Source organism: Taudactylus pleione, unplaced genomic scaffold (assembly GCF_031769625.1).
Source record: "Taudactylus pleione unplaced genomic scaffold, aTauple2 ptg001032l, whole genome shotgun sequence".
Lineage (NCBI taxonomy): Eukaryota > Metazoa > Chordata > Amphibia > Anura > Myobatrachidae > Taudactylus > Taudactylus pleione.
Window position 1 is genome coordinate 9003303 of NW_028285433.1, and position 18130 is coordinate 9021432.

The 18130-nt window shown below is 39.5% G+C and overlaps 1 protein-coding gene across 1 annotated transcript in view; it reads right to left on the bottom strand.

Annotated features, from left to right (window-relative positions):
• LPAR1 (lysophosphatidic acid receptor 1) overlaps positions 1-17805 on the bottom strand; it is a 161728-nt gene extending 143923 nt beyond the window's left edge. Inside the window, exon 1 of the mRNA XM_088461270.1 lies at positions 17284-17805. The gene's annotated coding sequence lies outside the window, so the exon portion shown is untranslated. The remainder of the gene's footprint in view (positions 1-17283) is intronic.
• Between the last annotated feature and the right edge of the window lie 325 nt (positions 17806-18130).

The window sequence follows — 18130 nt, forward strand, 5'->3', positions numbered from 1 at the left end:
GTTTTCCCTGTGGCTGCAGCTAGGGGAAGAAGGGTTGTAAAATGTATTAAGCAGGTGGTAGTGCAGCTCTAAGTCTTATATTCATAGTTTTAATCGACATAATTTCCGACCAGATGCTTGTTGGCCTAAGTATTTCTTGGCAAGTGTGTCTCCATGTTATGATTTATTATGGTCTTCATCAGTATCCGGACCAACACGAAGTTAGTTTACTTCCCTTGGGATATGTACTTTAGATGTTATCTTGGAGATACCTACATCCTACCAATTTCCAATAGGAAGCATCAAACTTGAGGAACATTTCCTGCTGCCTCTGGTCTTCCAGTTCTGAATCAGTGGGAAATCTTAGCTGTATTGTCAACTACTGAGGCAATGAGGGAAAGCTACTGAACATACCAAAGGGACTGATAATACTGGTAGGGTTTATAATATCATTCCAGTATTGCCAATACATCATTTTATCATTCTATTTTTGTTTTTCAAAATTATTTTTTTATTCTAGCATCATGTGATACAAGAAATACCAAAATGAAAATACTATTATTTTAATATTTGGCTAAGCATCAAACCAGCTTCAACTCTTGTTAATAATGCAGATATACATAAATATATTTAGGCAACACTAAACACATACATTGAATCTTCAGTATTACCCCTCTACATTCAATTATAGACCATTTAAGCTCCTCCCACATCTAATTGAGCATGATGCAGATGAAAAAACAACATCAATTTCAGCTGCTGTGAAATCCTTGGCCCTGCCTCTGTGTATGAACCATCCACTATAAGAGCTCTGTGGTCACTGTCTGCCCTTCTCCCTTAACATGATGACCTATGACAGAGGAGTGAAACAGAGCATGATATGCAATATAGTTAAATATAAACCATGCAATTATTTAAAATATTATCTATTACAGTAACATGCAGCTCTTGATCTATATCAATGTCAAATACTGACTTTAGATTTGTGCAGAATTACTTATGTCCACACTGGGATTGGCCATTACATTTACCTGGAAGTCTTGTATTGGGCCTTAATATTCGGAGACCCCGGGCCCTTAACACATGGTTATACCACCCAACTGATGCAATTCTATTACGAAAGCTAAGGTGGTGTATAATTTTCTACCACTCGCTGGACTCCATGCAGGTACAGAGGTGAGGTGACTACTTTAATTCCAATGGACTATGGGCCTGATTCAGCTTTGGGAATAGAGTGAGAATTAGCACTTAACTGTGAACCTGGTCAAACCATGTCGCAATGCAAGGGGTGTAAATACATAATTTGGGTAATACTGGCTGCTTTTGCATGTAGCCCAAAAATACTGCACAGCTTTATTACTCTACAATTTAAATGTCAGTTAGGACACCTCCCTCCCAAATCTAAATCTCTCTGCACGTTTTAAATCTGCGCCACCTGCAGTGCAGCATGGTTTCACCAATATGATCATTTAAGTGCTAAATCTCACTCTATTTCCAAAGCTGAATCAGGTGTGGTTGAGAAACATGACAGAACACTGGTACAGTAGCACTTTCCAATAAAACTGTAACCTGTTGTTTAGAGAAGGAAAGCATTCTGGGGATCTATGTTAACACAGAAACCATTCTGGTTTAGTAAAAAGGGAATGTCATGCAAACTCTCCATACAGAACCTTTTAAGTTTTGAAAAGCTGTTTAGTATTCTTACCTTTAATACTGGTCTGAATGATACATCTGAATATTTTTTATTTATTTTTGATAGGGAAGTGACTGGTCAGCTATTCAAACTCTATTTTGTTGTGGTCATACAGTAATACTGTTTGTAAGATTTCATACAGATGGGGTTGCATCTCAAACAATATTATATGTGTCCTACTCATCATTACGTAATTATCACTAGAGATAATTATGCTTTAAACTTGCTGCAAGTTTAAAAAACCTTTCAGAGGCATTCTTCATGTCTCATTGACAAAAGTTTCATTTCCGAAAAACAGCTCTCTTTGCAGAGTCAGCTTTTCAGAATTGTGATACTTTCCCCTTAACAGCTGAGGTGTCCATAAGGAATTCCTCACACTGCATCTGTCCCTCCCCTTGATAATCCTGGCACTTTCTGTAACCACAAACCCCACCCCCCCGCTCATAATTGCAGCCGCCCCTGCCGCCGGTGTCTCTCCCAGACACCCCCCCACACACCCACGTGCGCCACTGTGCGTAACCACCTTCCTCCCCCACCGGTGCCTGTGTCTGCCCCAGCCCCCCCACCCCATGGTGTGTGTAACCCTAGACGGTGTCTGTACCAGACATGCCCCCACCTCGCAACCACTACTGTGAGTAATCAGCAGTCGCCACCGCTGCTGCCTGTAACCAACTCCCCCTTTGCCAGTGTCTGTCACCCCCACCCTGCTGTCTGTAGCACAAGCTCCCTACAGGAGAGCACAGGAGGACCTGCTTGGTGAGCCTGGAGGGTACCAGTGATAGCCCAGAGATGCCAGAGGTAAGGAGACACAGCTGGAGGGATTACCATGCTATATTGCATATGAAATGGAAATTGTAGGAAAAGAAGATAATGATCATATATGAGCACTATGCTCCGGCAGATGTAGTCAGTCTCCAATATACATATACAGATTACAGCACTGCATGTTGTGAGGATATTCAGACTGGCACCTATGTGAATAAAAATGGTTCTATACTCATTTATAACAGCTCACAGTTACTTCTTATAATGGCAAAATGAAGAGCTAGAATTTTGCACCATATCTTACAAAAGGATACAACCTCCTGTTTTTAATTTATGCCAGTTTTACATAAAAACATGTTGACATTTTTTGAATGGATTTTGTGGCTATAAATGTATAATATAGTATTACCTGAAGCAGTGGCAGAAAGGTAAGAGAGGAGGGTGCCACAAAGCACTGGTGTATAGAGGTGCATCCATGCCCCCTTTGTATGGGTACCACATTTCGCATTGTGGTCTTGATTATATGCACATGTTCCTCATATTACATCTATCAGTTGATTATTTTCAGCATGAAACTATCGGATTTAGTAATCATTGCTGTACACTTTTACTGCCTGATGCCAGTTGTTAGCAAAATAGCTGATAAATGCATAAAAAATTGTGCATGCAGAAATTGTGTATCCGCACATATACAGAGCCATATACATCACACAAATCATTCTAATAAGTGTGTACTTGCTCCTGTCCTATAGTAGGTGCAAACTATACACCTCCTAAACAGGTGAACCTGTGCACAATTGCTGGTCTGAAGAAGATCACACTCTTACTGAACTTTGTCTATGTGAGGACGCCCTTTCCACTCACAATACACCTCTTTGGTTAAGCATTGATGCGTTCCTAATACACCCCATTCTGCAATCATGGATTTGCTTTCTGGGTATGTGCAGTGCAGAAACACAAAATACACAGCACCATCTGGGGTAGTGCACACTCTGCATCAGCCCCTTAGCATTACATTTTGGGTAAATAATTAGAAAGAGATTTTTATATTTACAAAACACAAAAGCTTATCAAATTTTTATTCTTCATGGCTTGGGGTGATTCATTTTATAAACCACACTACTTGAGCTGAGAACTGTGAGGCTATTGTGTGTTTGCATGCCAACAGAGGTATGCTTCCTGTCACTCAGGGGTAGCTGTTATGACTGTACCAGGGCTTCAGTACCATGATTTACTATAGGACATCAAAGTCTGTATTTGTATTTTAATTATGGCTGTTTTCTATCTTTTTTTTCAATTGACAGATGTGTCCTGCAGCTATTATAGAATATACAACTTTGTTACAATCAAGATAACGCCATTTAGAACATTGTACTGTACTAAATTGGTGTAATTAGCCAGAACGGTGTTTAGAAGAGTTCGATATAAGAGGAAACAGGTGTACTCTGTTGAATGTTGGGTAACATTGGACATTAGTACATTTTACTAAATCAACTGTGGCACAGACTATGTTAGCTCTTTGACAGCATCTTACTCAGCAGTCCCAATTTTCACAGAATAGTCCTGATTTTCACATTGTTGATGTGCTTTCTGGAATGTTGTAGGCAAGGCTGCCATCCAAAATGGCGAGGCCCATGACTGACAAAATAGGCAGGGCCCCCCAGCCCCTAATCAAACCCCCCCCCAAACCCATCCCCACACCCGCCCTTCCCCCGCTACCTTATTCACAGACAATATAAAAATATTGGCAAATTGAGACATATTAAAAATAGCAGGAGCCTGCCAGGCAGCATGGGACGAAATCCATGGAACAGGACAGTCTGTTCTCCCAGACTTAAGATGGCAACACATCTAAAGATTATCTGTCCGACCAGCCAACTAGTTGATTGGTTGGAATGAAAATCTGGTAAGGTAAGAAAGCAAATGACAATCAGCAATTTGCTCGGAAACGCCAGAGAACGGACAAAAACTGTTGTTTGAACAAATTGTTTAGATCAAACATTTAAAAAACTTGTCTGACGACCATTTTCATCTGTTTTCTGGCATTTAGGAGCAAATTGCTGATCATCAGTTACTCCCATAAGTTACCAGATTTTCATTCCAACCAATCAACTAGTTGGCTGGCGGCCAGATAATCTTTAGATGTGTGCCCAGCTTTAGTCCCATCATGCTGTGTCCACTGTCTGAACACTAAATCAATGGCCTGAGACTCTGGGTGAAAGGCTCCTCAGAATCCTCACACCACCCGCCTGCCACGGCTCCTATCTCATTCAGCGACGTGGCGTGACGATGATGTTATGCCACGCCAGCTTCAGTGATCAAAGAAAAACTTTATTGAGGGCATGTCGGCCAATGCGGCGTAGGTAAGGAAGGAGACAGAGCAGGAGAGAGGCTGGGTGAGAACTTGGAAGTGACTCACGATGAGTCACTTTACTCACTCTATTGTGCAGCAATGGGGGGGCCCAGCCAGGGGGATAGTAGTGGGTACTGGGCGTCGGCAGCTGCAGCGCGCTGGTAGGAGTGGGCCCAAGGCCGAGCCTGTCACTGTCTGCCACTCTGGGCCAGGGGGTAGTAGTGGGTGGGCGGTAGTAGCGGGCACCAACAAGCCCCCCTAGTGTCCGGGCCCAGGACTACAGTCCCGGCAGTCCACCCCCTGATGGCGGCCCTGGTTGTAGGTGTAGCGGGAGCAGATTGGGAGAGGGAAGGATGCGAAATTCACATAATACTTTCATTTGAAAATTGAGTAAAGAATGAATAGATGCATTTTAGCAGTCTGTTATCAGGAAACCATTTCTGTCACATCTGCTCTCTATCCTTGAATCCTTCTCTACCTCATGTTTCCATCTATTTCACCCCACTGCTATGCAAATAATATTATAACTACCTTAGCCTACAGTGGCGAGAATTGCTGACTTGTGTTAATTTGTATGCAGGGCCGTAGCTAGGGTAGTGCGGCCAGTGCCATCGCACAGGGCACCACAGGTCAGGGGGCGCTGTTTGGGCCTGTCAAATTTCTGTTTATTATCATTCTTGCTTGTAGCTTCCTCTTATTTCATCCCCAGCATCTCCTGGCCTCTCCTATGTCTTCCCTGGCCCTTCCCCATGAAGCCATGGGGAAGGGCCAGGGCTTTTTTGGGTGCATTATGTCCCTTTGAAAAATGAGGGGGGCGCCAATGCTCTTTCTGGCGCAGGGCACCAAAAAGTCTAGTTACGGCTCTGTTTGTATGTTCTCCTCATGTTTGTGTGGGCTTATGCCAAGTGCTCCGTTATCCTACCAAAGTAAAAAAAAAATCACACTGGAAGATAATTGGATTCTTATGAGATTAACCCTAATGTTTGTGTGCGGTGGGGACTTGTTGTTACCAATGTGGTAGCGTGACAACTCCCACACAATGTGGTCATGCCCTCTTTCATACCAGGACCCACATTCCTCATGGCGGCCCCAGGGACAGAATACAAACTATGGGATACATTGACTAGAGACTTATAGGAATAATAAAATGAATAAATACTCTGTGTAAAGTGTTGTGTAATATGTGTGGGCTATATAAATAAAGTTTATTCAATAAAAATGTAATGAGTCTATTTACAGTATCCCTGTACATTGTAAGCTGTGCTAACCAGTATCTGCTCTACTTATACTGCTATTTGTAATGGTGGCTTTGTTTCTGTGCCTCCATTTACAGTATCACAATTACAATGTGAAGTGGAATAAGCTGTGAATGTTATAAATGATGAAAATGAATGCATACTGGGTATGTTTGCTAATAAAAATGTATATTTTTTTATACTAAGTCATGAAATTAATTATTCTAGTTAGTATGACAATACCACAGAACTCTTTCTCAATCAGTCCACTCTGTTCTCTAATGACTAATTACACATGAACTCAGCAGCTAGATAAAAGGCATATTTTGCAATAGTCTAATAAATTATAGCAACCAAAAATATGTATTGATGATAAAAACCATGTGGACTAATAACCTTAAACCCAGATTCAAGAAATATTCCAAACAAAGTTTAAATAAATAGTACCTTAATTCTATGAAAAATGAATATAACAAATGTGAAACAAATAGTGTAAGCAAATGATAATGGGAAGGATGTATTATAGTGGCACAGATCATGTCGCTACAACTGTTTCTGCTTCGAGGTGAAGCAGGAAGCAGTACCAGTGAGATGTGTCCGGCGGTATTTCATACAGATTCCCTTCCTGTACCCTGCAGATATCACGTGCCTCATAACTACTCCTCCTACTTACAACTGAACACATTATTGCAACTGACATGAAGACTGTAAAAAAGTACTCTCATCACGCTATGGCCGTACTAATTTTGTATTAATAATGTCTTTATTGAATTACATAAATAGCCACTAAATGTTGGTGTATATGGGTAGAGTTGCAAACCCGGGTTTATTTTGTAGATTGCTATATTGATGAATTGCTTAAGCCAATAGTATATAGTTATAGACTTAGAGAACAACTATTTCCCTTTATATTGGCAGTCTAATGAGACAATAATAGGTAAGTGTAGTATAAATACAAATTGGAATATCCTAGTATCAGACTGTTTCCACCTTCTGTGGCTAGGTTAGTATTCTAGTGATAATCATACGATCAGTATGAGAGAGGAGGGAGGATATAACATAAGTTTATATTTCACTGAGTGGCTGTCTGTTTAGTGGCGGGATGCATCAACACTAAAAATGCAGTCAAGCCTCCAAAAATGCAATTTTTGGAGGTTTGACTCTAATCTATTCACCAAATTCCAGAAAGAGTTGCTTAATAGAAACCTATGGACATCTGAGTTTTTCCGAGAGGGACCTACTCCCAGATCCCACTTATTTTTTTGTGAATTGGGCAGGGCCTTTACGATTTGCTGAGGGAGGAGGATGCGTTTCATGCTGCTTACTTGTAGATGTGCCTGATAATGTGAATCATGTCAGCATGCCCCCCTGGGAGATAACGCAATTAGTGTCATTACACAGTGGGGAACGAGGAGCTGGGCCAGGATGATGCAAATTCATTCTTCAAAAAGGAGGTTATTATAGCCATGTGTCCAGGAAAGGATTTCACAATATAAGTATGTATTATACTGCCATCAACATAGATAGATAGATAGATAGATAGATAGATAGATAGATAGATAGATAGATAGATAGATAGATAGATAGATAGATAGACAGACAGACAATTTCCTGCTGTCTAGAACGTATATTAGGACAGCTGTGTGCAATTTGTTTTTCTGGGCATAATTCTTTAGTTATATAGATTCCAGAGACACGTGTTCCCCGCACACCCTAATACCAGCTGCCCTCCCAGTACATACCAGCCCATGATATTCTGCATGCCTCCCTTTGCAATGATGAAATACTATATGACAAAAACATGTCTCCTTCCATCATATGGACATTACATTTTAAGAATATGTTTGATCACTAGAAACTACTATATACTGTGCTTGTGTTAGTGTGAGGATGTCTTTAAATGCTACATTATTAACAAAGATTTGTATTCACATTTTTTCATACTTATACATAAAATCTAGAAATAAATTAGGCCTGCTATAGCTGCCTGAGTGCAGGGGATAGAAAGTACAACGCCTAGACAGCACTGTATACTTTAATGGAAATATATCTTAACATCCCTATCACTTTTGGCACGTTACCATTTTTTTAACCACATGTTCACCTTCCATTTCTGCTGATTAAAGTTACAATAAAAAATAAAAAACATACAATTGTATAAACTAAAAAAAAAACTGATTTACCATTTGATAAATAAAAATAAAGATATGTATATAAGACAAAGCAAGAAATGAACCGTGTCGTTGCAACTTTCAAACTAATTTGGTTAAAATATTAGGGCAAGCTCTGGCTAGAAGGTCCTGGAAGGAAGTCTGGATATCATCTGAAAGCAATTGGAAATGTGATACAAGGTTGCAGGAGAGAACTGTTCTTTCTTTCAAATCTGTAGTTAGACCTAGTAGAGGAAGCCTGAAACGACACACTGAGCACTACGGTTCATGTTTTGTTATTACAGGATACTTAAAATGAGTTTATAAAGCCACTTTATGTATATTTTACTCCAGGTTGGTTTCATGCTGGGATGCAGTTTAAGAGACTATACAAGTTACTTGCTTGGGCTGCACTGATTAAGTGGAGAGAAAGGATGTTTTTGAAACATGTTATTTAATGTATTACAGTTATCTGCAATAACAATAAATGAAGTGGCAAGCTCAGGAGTAAGTATTTTGTACCAGGCAGAAGGGGTGCTGTTGGAGGGTCTGGGTATGCATCTTTGACATGAAGGCAACATTATATCCCTTCTGTTTAGTGTTTCACTGAACGGGCACTGCAGCATCCTGAGAATTCCTGTATGGTCTTACCCAACATGAAGTATGCAGATTTAGCCCTGTCCACTGCAACATACTTTGGAATGAGATTCTCTCCCAACAATTCTGAAGACCTGATACAATAGTTTGAAGAGTAAAATTCACTTTTTAAAGTGTGATTTTTGTGAAGGGCAGACAAACTGCAGTATATTGTACTAGCGCATACAGCTGAGGTAGGTTATCGGTTCCTCTCCTATTGTTGTGGACATGGATAGCAGGACATAAAGAGACTTATGAGGAGTACAGTGGTAGAGTGTTAGCTGCCATCTCTTAGCTGGATGAGTTGGCTTATCTCCAGGTTATTAGGTTTGAGTAGTTGCTTATTATTCACTGACAAACAATGAATGGTTTGCCAACACAGCTGAGGCCATGACAATCCCACAGACTCCATGACCTCCAGACAATACAACTCTGGTACCGTAGGTGCCGTACGTTGTCTTTTATGCCTCTGTATAATGCTTTGTAGCACAACACACTGTCCTGTTATAGACATTAGTTTAGGATGGAGTACATGTGAAGGTTGTTATTTCTCATTTAGCAAGATATAAAATAGGGCCCTAAACAATATATTGTCTACTATCCACTAGTTCATATCAACAAAAACCCATAAATATAAAGTTGATTACAAGTAAGATTGCACATTTGGGTAATGCAACTGACATATATTAAAGTTGATTTCTCCTGTATGTGAAGTAATTATGCTAAAAGCTGTTAAATGCTTTGGGCTAAAGGAAGCTTGTGACTACTTGACCTTAAACCTAGCACTGAGAATAAAGAACAACTACAGGATGACATTGAATAAGTGAAATGATGAAAAGAGGTGAAAGTTAAAGAGTAACAGGTCATGCTTTGATGCTGGAGATTAGACATATGTATTGTGTTTATTTTGTGTATTATGGAAGACTCAGTTGTAAAGTGCAACGGCTGGTGCTATATAAATAACTGTTTATAAATAATAATTAAGAATCAGAAGAGTTTATAAATTGTTTATAAATACTACAGTAAAAGCTTTATTTGGGGACTGTACTTAGTATAGTACAAGTTAGTGGTAAAACACACAAGGCTTCTTTCCAATTACAGAATACAGCCATATCGGATAAAAGAGGTAACAATCTTGTTTTGTGAGCATGGGTGTTTTTACATTATAGGGGTCATTTACAGAGTGACACAAGCCCCGTTTTCAAGGTTTTAAAACAGCTTTTCATAATGTGTGTCATTATTACACTTTTTACAATTATGCTTTCACCTTTGTGTATCACAAGACATGAAGCAGGGGTGGGAAGGGGCATACAGTATGCCAAGTACCATAAAGGTGTGGCTACGTAATTGCCCTATAGTTAGAGATGGACAGAGCCACAGATGCACCTGCCAGGCATACTGATGATGATGATGAAGATTATAATAATAACAGTTTTTATTATTAGGCTGGGATCATGACAGAAATAATATTCATATTCACATAAAATTCATAGGAAAAATCCTGTTCAATAAATGTGTCTAAAACACAGCACGGTGTAAGTAAAAGCCTGTAATGGCTTATATAACAAATCAAATTTTCAACATAACAATGAAACATACAGTATCAAATGTCTCTGTAAGCTAACATTTACATGTAAATTTAAGGATGTTTCAAAACGTTCTTTTAAGAGTCAACTTTAATTTAACAGTAGCCATTGTCTATTCCTGCACCTCTATAGAGAGCCTCAATAACATAGAACATAATACAGCAATTCCTTTTTGAAAATTAATAAATTGTGTTTGTATTCACCTCGTTTAGCAAAATATACTTACCGGAAATTTGTTTACCACTGTTCAACACAAAATATTCTGTAAAGTAAAAATCAAACAAACAAACAAACAAAACCACCACCACAACAAAAACACAAGGCTTATAAGTAAAAAAAAATCATACAATAATTCAATATATAAGTATTTCCACTATTCTTTTAATACTTGATAGGAGCACCTTTAACTGAGCATTTAACTGAGTAAGTTACTGTAGCACATTTGGGCATTACGACTTTTGACCATTCGTCTGTATGATATAGCTTGAGTTCCATCAGATAGGAGAAGGACCACTGACAAAAACATTTCATAGATTCGCAATAAGATCTATTCATATTGTTAATTACATAATTAACATACTAACTCGTCGCGAGCGCTGGAGCAATTCATCATTGCTACGCTGCAGAGACAACTGATCCGAAAATTTGTTGTCTCTGCGAGTGGCTTCACTGCTCCTTTCGGAGCAGTGAATCCTTTCAGTGATCCTTCTGGAGTAGTGAGACAAGTGCGCACACAGGACCTACAGGTCACGCATGCGCACAAGAGCCCCGACGTCCGGTGGAAGAAATTATCCCTTTTCGCTACCCACGACGGTAGAGGGAGCACTCGCCATCTGAAGATGGCGAATGCTCCCGCAATCAAGCTCCAAAATATTGTATTTTCGGAGCTTGATGAATTCTGTCCCCATACTAGTGTATGGGGACAGTGGCCCATTCTGGGAGAGAAAGGTAAACAAGAGATATCTGTGATATCTCCTGTTTTACCTTCTTGATGGCCCGATAACTTAATTTCTACAATTGCAAGTGAAAATGTAAATTTTCATCTGCTTTTGTAGAAATAAAGTGATGATGATTAGACCCCCAAGTTATGTATTTTTATGTATGTAACTGCTAAATTTATATGTTTTCCAGTCACTGTAGGGTATGATGATCTCTAGGTAAATATTGCACTGGTGCAGGTGATAGCAAAAGGGCATATCCAATTGCAGTCAAAGCTTTGAAAAAACCCACAGTGCGGGGGTTTCTCAAGGGTTTTCATATTCAATTGCCAGGTAAAAAATCAGTTGCGGTAATTTCTATACGAATTATCATTGCTATTTTCTCGCAGCTCCAGAGCAGGTTTAAAAAAAGAAAAAAAATCCCTATTATAAGCTTGAAATGTTGGGGACCCCTTCAGATCATCTTGGAAACCCCCTAATTACTAATTAGGCAACTGGAAGTTTTCAATTAACCTAATTGATACAATCATTCATTCCATGTCATTATTGGTTGTTGAAACCAATAATGACTTCAAATTACCCCAAAATCAACTTTTTCGTTAATCTATACACCTCAAATTTAATTAAAGCAAATATGTAAAAGAAAAATAACTGCTTTAAATTTTCTTTGACATTTATCGTTTTTTTTTTGTTTTTTTTAATTGGCCTAATATCCCCCAACATCACCTTATTTCTACTTTTTTGCATTTTTCAATTTATTTATTTGTAATGAAATGAAAATAGTTTGCTTTTACTAAAAATAATTCACAAATCATCCATTTGCTGCATTTTTAAAGAACAATTTATATTTCTTTGGTACAGTAATAACCTATAAACATTATTACTGTTACCCAATTTTTTTATGGGTGGGGCTGTTTCCAATTTTTTTTTCCATTTCCTGTGGGGTTTTGCTGGAAAAAATTTGGCAACCTATTTTTTTTCTGTTGGATACCACTGTTATCGGGACTGCACATACCCGTGGTAATAGAAAATTGGTCGCGATGACCCCCACTTTTTTTGTTTGTGGGGAAAACCTTGTGGCCAATTGGATATGCCACAAAAACTCTAAGGGCATCATTATGGAGAACCCTGACTGGTACTTTTCCATAACTTTTTATACAATTGCTTTGTTTGGAAATGCACACTGGGACCTCTGACAGACTGGTGTGTTTATGTTTATTTTGAAATCAATTGAAACCCTATAATGGTAAACAGATGGGCTCCAGTCACAGAATTGTGTGACCTCTGAAGACAACCGATTGCACCAAGGTTTATTTAGGTGTTCCTTAGCAAGGCTTGAATGCTTATGTAATCAAATATATAGTCTGATTCTAAATGTAATTAATAAAATGCTTTACAATCACTGTTTTATTTTGAGTTATTTATTTGACACTACACAGTATTTTTGGATGATCAGTTGTCTGAAATTCCAAATAAATCCTTTGATTCTGATATAAGCAATTACAATCTGAAAAATGCCAAGGGGGAGGGAGTCCATTTTTTAGTCACTGTAAATATAAAAACTATTATATGAGATACTTTCCCACCATAGACAAGACATAAACATCACAGCTTTGTGGTATAACTGTAGTGCCATCTGGAGTAGGGGCATCATTTAGCCGTTATGTCAGCAGGATGTGTAGATACACTTTTTTGGAAAACCATATAATTTATATAATTCCCTGTGAAATCTCCTCTGACCAGCGTCTGTTCCCACTGGTGCCCTGGCAAGTGCCAGCTGCACTAAAATTTTCTGTAGTATTGCATTAATAGCTGACTTTCCAGCAGCGATGTGTGAGGGGGATAGTACTGGCAAGCGGGCAGTGCGCTTGTGTCATCTTGGCCTCATCCCTGCTATACATTGCCGCAATTTCAGCAGTATGAAGTGCTGGTGGGGCCACGATGAGACGGATTAGAATGAATCCAGACTATCCACTCCACCAAAAACTTTACTCTCGGAAGGCCTCCAGCAGACTTGCCCATCTTCCAGGCATCCAGGAGACCAACCCACCCTGAGTCTCTCAGGAAGGGAGAATAGGCAAGTATGAGTATAGCACCAACAAAAGTTGTTTGTTTGCCATTCCGTAATGGCTGCTGAAAATCAGTGTGATCAGGAGGACAAATTGGAAATGGAAATATCCAAGCTTGTGGCATCTTATTGCCCTACAGTATATGGTCATGTCCCCATAAACTATACTGTACATGCTAAAAATATAGAAGATCCCCCAAAACTGTATAAGTGCGCAAAATGTACTGTACTAGTCAGGAGAATTTTAAGAGAGGAGGGGGCCTGTGTGCAGCCTCTGTTTAGGCCCCATCCTCTGTCAGCGCACTGAACGCAGTAGATTCTGGCTTCATGCCAGAATCTACTGCGCATGCACTGGTCTCCAGGAAAATGGCGCTCACACCTTTTTCCTGGGGACATCTTTTCTGCACATGTGCAGGTCACCGGGAATTTGTCCGCCTCCATTTTCCCAGTGATTTTTTGCTGCTCTGCAGTGCCAGTCCGGCGCTGCGGAGCAGCACATTGGAATCTACGGAGAGCTAAGTATTATTAACTATGGATGCAGGGTGTGCGGTATGGGCCCCCCTGGACCCAGGGGCCTGTGTGCACCAAACACCTTGCACCCATTATAAAGACGCCTATGGTACTAGTATATTTTTGGATTGTGGAAGGAAACCAGAGTACCCGATGGAAAGCCACACAAGCACAGGAAGAATATACAAACTCCACACAGGGCTGTGGTGGGAAGGAAACCCAATACCTCAGTGCTGTGAGGCAATAATGCTAACCATTTCACCAAGAGTGCATCCTGGGGCTCCACTGAGGGGAAGGAGTATCTTGGCTAAATAGTAATATTTAACTGGCAAATTATATTATGTTTTATATTCTACCATATACTGTATTATTTGAAAAACATTGCAATCAATATTACAGCAAGACATGCTCCCAAATTATATCTCCAAATAACTCCCTCTTAAATTTGCTCCAAAGGACTTTTAATAATCCCCACAATGTATTATTATTATTATTATTATTATTGTTTATTTATATGGCGCCACAAGTATTCCGTAGCGCTTACAAAGTACATAACCAAAAATGTGACTTACAGTACAATACAATACAATGCAGGACAAGGACATGTATAATATACATTGATACATTGGTGGCCATAACACCCAAATAAGCAACAGGGCATAAGCAACCAAGTGTTAGGTGTCCTAGTGGTGGGTAAGAAGTAGATGAAAATAAAGTGAGAAGCACAAGAGGGTAGAGGGCCCTGCTCACAAGAGCTTAAATTCTCAATGTACACAAGGAAGCAATAGGTATGTTTCATTAATGTATTATATGGTGTTTTAATAAAATTATGTCTTTCTCTTTGCAACATCAGGAGAACAAGGAAACAGGATGGCACTTGTACCCACAACATTCAAGAAATCTTGCAAAGTGGACCAAAACCAAGGTTTGTACCTTATAAAGACAACTAAGAAGCAATACTGATTCGTTTATTAAAGGCACTTTATAAATTGCTACACATGCACATTTAAAATGTAATACATAGCTGACTTCCTCTTATCCTCACCTATGGTACTGTGCATATTTACTATCGTTTTTTTCATTAGATATGTATTAAACTGACACTCTATACAACTTTCTAAAATTATCTCTACTTTTATTTTAGAAAAAACATGTAATACTTTGCTCAAACTGTGATCTTATGTTTACATTTTGTTTATTTATTTATTTTAATTTATGATGCTAGAAATACTAATGCTGGGCATACACAGCCAGATAAAATTTCTGTCAGACCGACAGACATTTTATCTGGCAGCCTGCCAGCCGCAGATGTCGCCGGCATACACTGTGAGAGAAATCTCACAGTGTATAGCCCGACATCCGCGCTCCGCCCCCGGGGGAGGAGACATTTCCCTGTTCCTTCTGTAGAAAGGAACACAGGAAATGTCTGTCGGCCGCGGCAGGGCATACACTGCCCGATGCGGCCGACAGTTTACCGGGTAAATATCGCATCGGACGGGCATGCTGGACAATCCTGCATGCCCGATCGAGCAATATTTAACCCTCGGTCGCCCGCACACATGCTACAATTATCGGGGCGATCCGCCGATATCAGGCGGATTGCCCCGATAATTGTAGCGTGTATGGCCAGCATAACTAAAACATTTTTATCTTGTGACTTTATTAATCTTAAAAATAAACAATCGGGATTAGGTGTTAGCCGGACCGGACTAGATTCCGGAACGCCGGACTGGGACAGTTCCCTGCAGCGACCTCTGCTGCTGAGGAGCTGTCAGCTATTTAATGTGCGTCCCCGACACCCCTAAACAATCTGTTATTATTAATATGTAAAGTTGTTACTGCATGTGTCCCACTTGGTGCTATAACATCAATAAACACTGTGTTTAAAGCAGTAGTAATACAGTAAATATGTTAGATGTAAAACTTGTATTTGCTCTGTGATGTGTTTGCAATGTCCAGTTCCACGTGACTTTTATTTCATACCTGTCGCTTTTATTTAAAAGTTGTTTCATCAAAGGCAAGTATAGTAACTCCTTCATTATAGCTCGAAACACAAAATAAACATTTTGATATTCAAAGCAGATTGCATGAAACATTGCAGCGATTGCAAATGGCAAGTAGGTGGCACCATTGGTAATTCTCAGGCGGGGCTCCCTGCACATCTGGAGGGAGGAGGAGGATAAGCAGGAGTGGAAAACAGACACTACAAGCTCAGGCACTGATCGTGTGGTGGGTGATGCGTGAGGCTCCATCTATTCAAACTGCGGAGGGACGCAAATAAGATTGTTCAAGATGCAGCACCCAGACATCAAAGAGCACAGGACATCAAAGTGAGCAGCCTGAACTCATTAGGGCTAAATCACAGTCAGGGATGAGAAGGTCTTCAGTATAACAGAACACAGTTTCTCATCTCTCTTCTAAACAACCTCTAACTGCCCATATATTTATGGTTTCCTGGATTTTACACAGGTGAAATAATCTTATCATTTTAGTAACTAACCCATATTTTTTTAACTTGGATATTCTCCAGCATAACCTATAAGGAGGGGAACCCATGATATCCAAATGTTTAGGGGCCTGATCATTATCACTAATCTCTACATTATGAGTTCAAGGCCAATCACAGCACAGGGGGTGATTAAACCATCTAACTGATGTTGCATACATTGTGTAGTTCCCACAGTGTTATATGAACAAATGCTAGGAATAAAGTCTAGTTACTGTAATAACTAAAATCTACATAAGGCTTAATATTCGGCATTAATTAAAGTACTAACATATGTGTAGAAATGAACATTTCATGGCTGCTCACGGAAGCATTAAGAGCTATTCATGTGATATTTGCTATAAATGTAAACATAAGTGTGGTTCAGGCAAGTTTTAATCACGAGGACTTGAAATTATGTAATACACGAGAGATGTTTTAATCTGTATTATTAGCAATGTATGATTCAGCTACTGACTGTCACTGTTCGATTGATAAATGTAAAGTGCTCCATAAAAGTCATTCATAGATATCAGTGAAAGTTGTCATCTGTAGCTTTGCAGAATGACACCCCCAGCTGTGTGCATTACACACCAAAGTAACGTGAGATTGAGTCATAATCATTTCACCAAAAGTCTTTATCACAAATATTAATAGTCATGTGTGCAATAAAAGTGGGCTTAAAACCTTCGTAATTACTTTTATGCTCAGTGTTAAAAATACAGGTCAGACATAATAGGTCATAAAATAATTAAAGACTTGTCAACATCAAAGCAGCCACAACTCAACATCTGTGAAATGTTAACAAACTCGTGAGATTTTATAATGGCTAATGTGACATATGTAGCATTGACTTGTGGGGCAATAAAATGGTAATGACTTTACCTGTTCTGACTCTCTGCTTAGTGATCCACGTTGCAAAAATTTCAACCCCAGGAGTGAAGCCAGAAATAAAAGCCTCAGTAGGTCTCTTTTCCCTTTCCTCCAAATTCTTCCAGACACACTGTCTCCTTTTTCCAGTAAGTCCCAATTCCGTCACAGTGAAACACATCCACAAACTACTTGCAGCATCATCATGGAGCATGCAGGAGATCTGAATAGGAATAGAAGAGTCAAAAGGAATGCAAATAGTCTCCAAGTTCTGGGTCAGTAATGACCAGGAGGAAGTGATGCCAAGTTTTCTGCAGGAGAGACAGGAGTGGGTTGAAGGATAAGGTGACTCCACTTCTGTCTTTTTTGTCTTCCCTTCTTTATCTCAGAAAAGTTAGTACTCCAAGTTCACCAGGATATTGCTGCCAGGCACAGAGCTGGGACAGGGAGTGTGGTATGGTAGCACAGAGACTGCCTGTGCTGTAATGTCTGGGGTGTGTAAAGCTGCGCTGAATTCTTCTCACTCTGAATGCTGCCACCTAAGTCACTCCCACTGCATGTTACTTTTCCTGTGTGTACTCACAGGCACTGCCTCCACCTCTTGAAACTCTCATGAATGAACAACCTCTTGTCATTTGTTATCCCTCTCCCAGGGGCTATTTAAATAGATGTGGCACTTTAAAATACAACACAACAAGCCTCCAGTCCTAAGGACCAAAATGCTATCTGAGCTGTAAAATTATATTCTTTGAAGCCTTGGAAAAGGTCATTGTTAACTGTTGTGCTGCAGTAAAAGATATTATTATAGCTTAACATATTTTTGAATCATATTTTTGAATCTGTTTAGTAAATATGCATAGCT